The 10,581-nt window shown below is 31.3% G+C and overlaps 1 protein-coding gene across 1 annotated transcript in view; it reads left to right on the top strand.

Annotated features, from left to right (window-relative positions):
• Positions 1-384: 384 nt before the first annotated feature.
• LOC115879025 overlaps positions 385-10,581 on the top strand; it is a 177,698-nt gene continuing 167,501 nt past the window's right edge. Inside the window, exon 1 of the mRNA XM_030895653.1 lies at positions 385-485. The gene's annotated coding sequence lies outside the window, so the exon portion shown is untranslated. The remainder of the gene's footprint in view (positions 486-10,581) is intronic.

The raw sequence follows: 10,581 nt of genomic DNA, 5'->3' as shown, positions 1-10,581 counted from the left end.
ATGTTTTAGTTAGCGGCGCCGTCTATATGTACGATGGTCGCAGTCGCTTTTGCTGGTCGGTCCGATCCGATGCAGTGCGCGCGGAGCTTAATAGGTATCGACGCACGACATGGTGTGTTGTGACTATGTTTTTAACTGCACAACTTTCCATTCGTGCATAATATGCTTCTCTCGGGATATTTTAGGTAATAATATACTATGAAAACTCCCATATTAACAATATATTTTCTTACAGCAGACAATCAATTTAAAATTCAAATTAACTATCAGTTCTCTTTAAAGTTCTCTTTAAATTAAATTGGTTTTTTTATATGTTACTTTTAATAACGAAGTACATCATCTATTTTTTAATATTTCAGTGTCCAAATGGATTGACGTTTGCTCAGTATAAACGTGCAGTGGTATTGAGTTGAAGAAGAACTCTGATTCAAGAATATACTTGTCATTAGAACGTTGCAGAACCAAACGTAGAGGAAGAAAATAAGGTAAGAATTAATAAATTAAAATCTAATATATTATAAAATTTTCGTGTCACAGTTTTTGTTGCTTTATTCCTCCGAAACGGCTTAACCGATTTTGATGAAATTTTATAATATAATCAGTGGGTCTGAGAATAGGTTGTTAGCTCGGTTGTTAGCTCACCCCAATTTATATTTTTTATTTTTTGGACAACATTTTTTTTTAATTTTTTATTATTTGGCATTAAAAAATACATACAACCCTAAATTTTCACCCTTCTACCATCAATCCCTATTTTTTAATAGAGGTTGTTTTTTGAATCTTTTATTACCCTACTCCTCCCCAACGGCTTGAGCTAGTTTGATGAAATTTTATATCTTTAATCAGTGGATCTGAGAATAAGTTGTTGACTACTATTTATACCCTAAGTGATAAGGGTGGCCCACCCCAATTTTTTTTGGACAAAAATTTTATACAACCCTAAATTTGAGATAATAAATTAAATAGAGATATTAGTAATTGAATAATTTTAAATTAAAAATTCTGTTAAAAAATTATTAGAATACCTTAAATTAAAAAAGGCTGGTACGATTGGGTATACTAGTATACCGGGTATAATGATATTTACCAAAATTTAATATACCTATTGACCTTTTGAGTAGATACCAGGTGCAAAAACTTGCAAATTTCAACATACCGGGTATTTGTCCATTACTGAACTTAGCCACAGCAACGCGTGGCCGGGTCTGCTAGTTATTATACAGGGTCGCTGTTATGTTTGGAAAGGGTCGATTATTAGGTAAAATATAGGAGGTACCGCAAAAAGTTAAATACAAAAATTATATAGGATTTTTTCTATTGGCGAGTAATAAATTTAAATATCAGGGTCCGTAAAGTCGTGACACATACAAATTTTATTTTTTTTTAAATAGAACCCCTTGTATATTATTGCTTATTACAATTCTAAGCAAAAATCGAAATACACATAATGTACCTCAAACCAACCGTTTCCGAGTTATTGACTTTTGAAAATACCACTTAAACAATTTGATTTAATTAATATGTTCAGTTTCATTTAACGATGCCATTCTGTCGAAGCTGTGATACTTAATAATATTTGACATTAGTTCTCAAGTTAGCATTTATAGATGTATAAAATGAGATTATATCAAGTCTGGAAATTACAAAATTTTCATTTAACATTTCAATTCTTCAATTTATGTACAGGGTGGGTCAAATTAGACGCTTTTAAATGGAAACACCCTTTTCTATAGGAGATAGACGAAAACTAATATCGGTGTCTGGAGCTCAATTTTCATCAAAAACATGATGGTGAAAACCGCACATCAATATCTGTTACCGTTTACGAGTTACGGGGTGTTTCTCAAAAATGTGCATTTTTAACGAATCGCTGTAACTTTTTTACTATGGAAAATTTTGTATTTCTACGAAGACATTTCCAAAGCACCTTTTTACGTAGAATGTAATGGTTTAAGTATAATTTTTTTAAAATTAATAATTTAAGAGTTATCAATAGAAAAATTGATTTTTTTATTTGGGTCACCCTCTATATTTTTAATTAACTGAAAAGAATTTAAAATTACCTTTCCAAAAATATAGCACACTTGATATTTTGTTATAATCCCCTTCGAAATACAGAATTTTTAAAAGTTCGCCACTTTTAACTACTAGGCTTTGGACTTTGGACCCCTTATTGATGATATGCCCTTAATGGAACTCGAAAACATATTTTTCCAGCAAGACGACGCACCGCCTCTTAACGCTGAAGTTATCAGCAAATTTTTGCAGCCAATTTCAAGAATAATTGAATAGCTAACCAAGACCCTATCCGTTGGCCGTCGAGGCCGCCTGATTTAGTGCCCATGGACCTAATCCTATGGATATATTTGCGGAAGAATAAAGGTTCCTTATTCTTCCGTATAAGCTAGACAAGAATTAGAAATACTTAGCAGTTATGAAAGGGTATCTTTCACACCTACTGTGTTAATGAATTCAGCGAGAAATGTTCAAAAACTGCCCAGTCTGTCCATAACAGAAGACGGTCGATATGTCGAACACCTGTAGCAAAATCTTATGTCTTGGTTTGCTATTTTTATTGTTATTAGATATAGTTTAAATGTGTTGATGTTGGTTAAATATCTTTTAAATTGTTATAAAATTCTGCATCTCTCATAGAAAATATTATTTTCGTTTTAATTGATGCTCACAGCTAGAATTTTGTTGCATTACAGCCGGTGCCGTTCAAAGACTACTTATTTAAAGCCGGCGAATTTTTATATACTCTATGTCTCGAAGAGGAATCGAGAAAAATATCAAGTGTGTTATATTTTTGGAAAGGTAACTTTAAAGTATTTTTAATAAATTAAAAATATATGGGGTGTCCCATATAAAAAATCAAAATTTTTTTTTCTGTTGATAATCCTTAAATTATTAATTTAAAAAAAAATATACATAAACCATTAAATTCTACGTAAAAAGGTGCTTTGGAAATGTTTTCATAAAAATACAAAATTTTCCATAGCAAAAAAGTTACAGCGATTTGTTAAAAATGCATATTTTTGAAAAACACATTGTAACTCCGAAACGGTAACAGATGTCGATATGCGGTTTTCACCATCATGTTTTTGACAAAAATTGAGCTCCAGACACCGATATTAGTTTTTGTCTATCTCCTATAGAAAAGGGTGTTTCCATTTAAAAGCGTCGAATTTGACCTACCCTGTACATTGTGTATTACGATTATTGCTTAAAATTGAAGGAAGAATTGAAATATGCAATAATATACAGGGGGTTTCATTTAAAAAAAATAAAGTTGTAAGTTGCCACAACTTTATAACCTCGTTTATAACCGACCCTGTATACTTAAATTTACTAGTAGCTAATAGGCATTTAAAAACTTAATACAACAGTAGCACAGTTTTTGCAGAATGGCATGAAAAGTCAATAACTCGGAAACGATTGGTTTGAGGTACATTGTGTATTTTGGTTTTTGCTTAGAATTGAAGGAAGAATTGAAATATGCAATAATATACAGGGGGTTCTATTTAAAAAAAATGAAACTTTTATGTGCCACGACTTTATGACCTACCCTGTATACTTAAATTTATTACTTGCTAATGGATAGTTAAAAATCCTATAAATTTTGTATTTCATTTTTTGCGGTACGATAAAATAAATAATCGACCATTTCCATACATAACAGCGACCCTGTATAAACCAGGAATACGCATACCCCCATCAATTTTAAGGTGTGTTATAACAAAAATACTAGACCATGCACCATCCGGTATATGAAAAAAAAATATTTATTTACAAATTTGACATATTTCTAATTGATCACGTGTTTATATGAAATTATGTTTCAGTTTGCTAAAATGATTTAAGCATTGGCATTTATTAGCTAAAGCGTTCAAAATTAACTTTAACTGGAAACAAAACGAACGCGATCTACATACGGATTAGAATATTTATGATAAAATTTCGCCACCAACATCGGACTAAATGTGTGAGAAGTGTGGGGAGGGGGTGAGTTTAGAAACTACACGTTGGGCTTAAATTTGAAATATTGTTGATTAAATTCTCGTTTCGGAAACTTACGTTTCCAACTATTCTGGACCGGAAACGCGACCATTTTCTAGAAGTTTGCGGTTTTCACTCGCTTTGACTCTTTGAATATAATTGGCCCGACAAAGTTATAAACCTAATTTCGTTCAGCATTTAGAAAAATTATTATTTTTTTTATCTATGGATAAATCCGGAATTTTTGTGATTTATTAGGTACTTTTATTCAAATAGATCAAGATAATTGGATATATTTAAAAAAAATTGCGTGTGGACTATGTGCGCATATTTGAAGTGAAACTTCTTACTAACTGCTATTAAATTGAAGGATTTGAAGGACACGTTTGAAAAAGTGTAGTTTGAAATCTTGAAAAAAGTAATAATTTATTAAATAATTTGATTCACTTTCACAAAATTTGTATTAAAACGGTCTTCTGTCCATCTGAGGACTCCATTTCGGATACCTCTATCCACATGCCGAATTTTGTTACAATCGACCCATAATTCGGTGGTTTTATGGCAAAAAATGTCATATGTCGAAATCTCATTGCGATGTTATTGTAACACGAAAAACGTGTTTTGTACAAAATTTCGAATTCCATAAAAATAATATGGTTCCATTTGGCCTCAAATGCCAAACCAAATCAAACGCAATGGAACTTATTGCCATATTATAATATTATGTAACAAGAAAAACGGCAAAATTTTGATTAGTACCTTTTACCATAAAACCACGGAATTAAGAAAAATCCTCACGATTTCGTCCATTTAGACTGTCCGAACAAGGGTCGTTTTCAAAGCTGAAGCGTCTCGAACTCCAAGCGTATCTCCCTCCACTCTACCTTGGTATGTAAATAATAGTATGAAACATATTGACACCGCGTCGACCGCCAAACGACCCGTTTGAGGACCTACTATTATTTACGTAGGAAGTAGAGTTTGATACGCTTCTGCTTCGAGTTTGAGACGATCCGTATGTGTACGGTCTTAAAGGCATTCGTTCGAAACGTTGAGGGCGTCATCCTGTAGCCCGTCCCAAATTATGCCGAAATCGACCCACATTTTTCTTCAATATCAAATCCTTAGTCCCACACTGATGAAAATGTAAGCAAAACGGCGTTCTAACTGGACGGTCGCACACGTAGGCTACCCACCAAATTAGGTCGCGATCGGACAACATCAACTTTTGATGTTTCTTACTTACTTACTGTCACAGTGACATGTGTTAGTTGGCCAATTTGTCCAATCTATCTATCTATATATCTACGTGTCGAACACTACAGTCAAGTCGGCCTTGTCCAATCTATCAACATACCAAATTTCATTTAAATCGGACTGTTTTCTTGTCATTGATGATGGGGTTTTATAGTGCATGAAACATCATCAATATACAATGAAGAGATGAGGCCACTAGCTCACATAGAGTCCGAATTACGACACTCCAAAGACCCATCTCATCTTCCTCATTGGCTTACCACTTTTCGTCACACGTGTCGTCTCGCTGGCCACTCGTGTGTCACGGCCTTGAATTTTTTCTCCCAACTTGCTGACCCGTCTAATTTCGTACCGCCTTACAAGTGAAGTGAAGTTTGGAATGAGATTGATTCTACACTTCACAAATTTTTTTACTGATTTTGGAGACGACATTACGCTCATCAAATTGTTTGATCATTCATATGTCAAATTAAAGCTTTTTTTATTCTGTGCAAGATGTTATAAGGGTGCATATCAAATGGCTTTTATACAAAATTCTTAAGTTTCTTATTATAGGAGATACAGATTAACGAATCACTGTTGCTGAGCCATGCCAGTAGGAAAAATTTTAAAACGTACCAACATCTATTTGCGGCAACTTTTTGATTCTCTTTATAATTCAAAAAACTCAATTTAATTATTAATTTTAATTCAAAAAAACTCTTTTTTTATTTATTCTATAGCCCTAGAAGCTATAGAATAAAATGAGTTTGATTTAGAACAGACCGCTTCCCGATAATACAGGGTCCGGCAATAGTGCGTCGGACATCTGTAGCTCTTAGAATAAAAAAAAGTTGGAAATTTTGTTTAAGTGCTAACCTTAAGTATGTACTAGGATGTATTTCAGGAAAATATTTTAAATCCTACAGGCTGGCTCAAAAAAGTGTGAGTGGATCGGAATTATTCTTTATAAATAGATTACCCTGTATATTATTACATTTTTGGTTTCCTTTCAGATCACTTTACATAATTATTCTAAGATATGAGTAGGTAGATATATTTGGATAGTTTCAGAGATATTAATAAATAAATAAAATATATGTATATATATTTTTTAGCCTTTCTTAAAAAATACAAGAACTATCCTGAAATTAAAACTATATTATATATTTACGTTAGATGGTCAGTACTTAATAATAATAATAGCTCCCGTATATAGCGTTCAACGCCTTGGGAGTAGCAAGGTACAGCTTGCTATACTAGAGCCGTTCGGTATACAAGGAAGGTAATGTGGCTAGCACTACGCTTCAACCGCCTATTATTACCTCAGGATTGTGAATCCCAAGTACTCATTTAAGGCTGAGTCGACCTAGGTATCCAAACTAGTATCCAAACTAAATAAAAATAGTCGGCTGATGAAATGCCGGGTGTGGGAGTCGAACCTACACCTTGAGATTGGTAGACGAGGGCCTGTACCTTTACGCCACCGGGGACCTAATGTTGGTCTGTACTTACTGTGCTATAAATATCGCAATCTTAAATCTTACAGGGTGTTCAAAATTCTACGCCAAACTTTCTAAAATATATAATAAATATTCTTCGTTTTATTTTTTAAATGGAACACCCTGTATATTATTTTTATAGTAAATGGAGAATTAAAAAATGAACATTTTTTGTATTTAGAGTATTTCAAAATTTTTAACGGTTTCGCAGATATTCGCGGTTTTATATTTCATATAGCATTTCCCGAGCATTTTCCATAATAAACTTTTATCAAAGCTACCCAATGACTTTTCTCTCGTATTTTACCATTGAAAGCGCCATATGAAATAATACTGTGTGTATCTGCGAAACCATTAAAAATTTTGAAATACCCTAAATACAAAAAATTTTAATTTTTTAATTCTCCAGAATTCTCCAGTCTCCAAAATCAGTTATTATTATTATTTAAACATAGTTGCAGCAACCTTTTGATAGGCATCTTCTTTAAAGTGTATTTTCCTCTTCATAAATATACGTAAAAATTAGATTTTAATGAGAAATACGATGAGCGTAATAATCCTGCAGCCGGATCTTAATCTATAAGGTTTGCGGCATTTACTGGAAGCTGTAGGAAAGTTCTCTCAGTGGGTTCAGCTTTTTTTTCAGCGTTTCAATTTAGATTTTTCAACCCGTTCAATTTAGATTTTTCAACATCAGATACACACAGATACGTCTAAAAAAATTAAAAAAAAAAATTAAAATTAATTAAAATTATTTTTTGGCTGTTTTAAAAAGTAAAGTGTTCTCGAATAGTTCAATTTAAATATTTTAAATAGTTTTTTTCTTGATTCTTTATATTTTATCTTTATATAGAAAGAGAAAACTTTCCGAAACGTTAAGCATTTTTTTCTTTGTTAGGCAAATTTTTATAACTGTAAACACAACTTCTGACAAGCAGCGTCCGCTCAGGTTTAACGCCAGAAGTGTTTACCAAAAATAACTATTTTATTTTGTAGATTTTTCTTGCAGTGCAGTGGCGAAAAGCCCATAGAGGATTTTTTTTCGATAGATGAATCCGCCACATAGGTATAGACATTTATTACGAATTTTATTTGACATTTGTCGTAAGTCAAAGAGAAGCAGCCGTGGCAACATTGCAACGTCCATTTGTCAAATACTTTGATTACATGAGCCGTTGAAAACGTCTAAGTCAAAAAATGTAGTTTTGAGAAATGTGACTTCAAAGTTAACGGCTTATTGTAAAATACTCACATAAGATATTAATATTGTAACTTTGGTATTGTAACAAAATTGTACCAACTTAAATTTTCGCATAAATGTAAATAGTATTTTTTCTGTTTATTTTGTATTTTTTGAATTTTTGACTTGGACCCTCCTGACTTTCAATTGATTGAGACTATTAGTGCATAATCTAAAATATGTATCTCTATGTGAATAAAAAAATATTTTTAAAATAATTAATAATATTATCCGTAACTTACAAATTAATATTAGTATGATAATATAACAGTTTAATAAGTTAAGAAATATATCTGATTGTATCAGAATTATCAAAAACACCCTAGTTAAGCTCTTCATAGATTATTTTTTAAAAGTTCTGTCATATTTGTCCTGGTTTAGAAAAAGAAAAGGTATATTTATGTGCTTCTACACCTTTAGGTTCTTAAAAACTCTAGATGCATTGGTGGTATAAACTGAGATAGTGGTCAGTTATTTACTTTTTTGCATTACAGACAACCAAAATTCATAACGACAGGTAATTGAATAGTTTTAGTCTGCCTCTGCCTTATTTACCAGCTGGATGTGTGCTCAATATCTAAATAGAAATTCTATCGAAATTTTGTGTGGGTCAGATATTTTAAAATGTAACCATTGTATTGCGAGCCAAGACTCGTTTAGAGGCACAACTTTTTGTTATCATTATTATGATAAATGAATTTTTGACGAGTAACTGTCTTATCCAATCAACTTTTTGAAGTAAAATTTATTCTGTTAATCACTCCACACCATAAGAAATATACTAACAAAATGCCAGAGTGGTTAATATGTGGTAAAGACTTATAATACCACTTTAGCTTTCTGATGTAACTCGTTGCGTCTTTACGGTTACAATTATTTTGAGTGAGATATATTAAAGTTTTATAAACTAACATTTTTAACACCTCGTGAGTAGTTAGAAAACTACATCAGGAATTGTAATATATTGAAAATAGAAAATCCAAAAATAAATTTACTTAACCGCTCTGGTTTTTAACGGCTCACATGCACGTGAAATTTGACTTATTTTCCTATACATGATGTATATATTTTAAAATATGTGAAGTTCTGCTCCTCCTCCTCCAACCATAGAGAGAGGCTAATCACTAGTTTATAAAAGAATAAACTTTTCCACCAATTGAAAATTACTACTACTAATTTTGATGTTCTGAATACTTACATTGGCATTAAAGAAACACACTTCTATGCTAATTGGAACCAATAATTTATTCCACTAATTTCGAGGTTCTAAATGAAGCTTAAAGTTGCCCAATTTTCAAAAATTTGTCACATTATTATTTTAAAAGTTGTTTACTATGTAAACCAAATAGGGATTCACATTTAAAATCACACCACATATTTTTTTTTTCTTTTTTTATTTATAGAATAATGGAGGTTGTGTATTATTTTTAGAAAATATAACTTCAATATCATTCGTTAATTAAATCATAAAATTTGAATTCAAAACAATATCGGAGTTGTGGGTGTAAATTAAATACACAATGAAAATATTTTGTTTAATAAAAACCAAATAATATTATCTGAATTGTAGAGAACTAAATAAACTCTATTTTTAATCTTTCCAACTATCAACGAAACAATTTGTAATATGACGAAACAATTTGTGATATGACTTTTGTTCCTTTGTAAAACATCCCAAACACGTGCATGTGGGCTCCTACCCACAGAGAGGATCATTTTAACATTAGCAATTTGAAAACAATAGTAAAGTTTTGTGTGGATCAAGTGACACTTTTTCTGTTTATTAAATGTGAAAATCTACTATTATGTACGCAAGTTTTCCATTGGTGTATATACTATGTATTTTTATCGTTATGCCCATTAACAAAAATAAACATGTCATGTGTCTACTGTCAAACGTCGATTTAAATAAACCGCAATTAAAATTGTAAAGAATGGACCTAATCCTAATTTATTAATTAAAAGGAATATAATAATAATCGTTTCCTATCCAAGAAGCATTTTTAGACATAAAATCGAGACAAAATACAGTGATGGTGTTTGTGTCAAGACACAAAAGTTCTGAAATTAATTCGACACATTTTTGATACATATGTTTCGTAACATAAATCGCTTTTTGTTTCGAAACATTTTACCAAAATATGGTTTCGCTACATCAGCTTTAACAATAAAAATCTTAGTGTTTTTTACTTAGTACAAAATTTTCGAAACTTTTAAGAAAAATATATGGCTCATATTTACAAAGGTTTCGTACCACCTTTTTGTGCCTGAAAAGTATCCATAATATATTTGATATTCTGTCAAATATGAGAATCTAACTTACTTTATTGTTTGAATTTTGCTCTGCAGTTTTTGCAAAATGGGAAAAACTTAACAATTTAAGCATTCTTCAAAAAAAAAAGTTTTTATATAGATATAATTAAAAGCCGAAGAAAGGACATATTATAGGGTGAGTACAAACACATATGTTTTTCTTATGCGATTTTATAACTATTTGTTATACGCATTTCAGAGATTATTTTTTTTAGGAATAAATGTAATAACAGCCACTACCCATACCCAACAGGAGACCGAAGAAAAATGTTACCAGCAAATGTTTTTTTT

This window comes from Sitophilus oryzae, unplaced genomic scaffold, assembly GCF_002938485.1.
Source record: "Sitophilus oryzae breed Bouriz unplaced genomic scaffold, Soryzae_2.0 scaffold_1559_pilon_pilon, whole genome shotgun sequence".
NCBI classification, from domain to species: domain Eukaryota; kingdom Metazoa; phylum Arthropoda; class Insecta; order Coleoptera; family Curculionidae; genus Sitophilus; species Sitophilus oryzae.
Note: the sequence above shows the minus strand (reverse complement) of the source record. Positions and strands in the feature narration are given on the sequence as shown.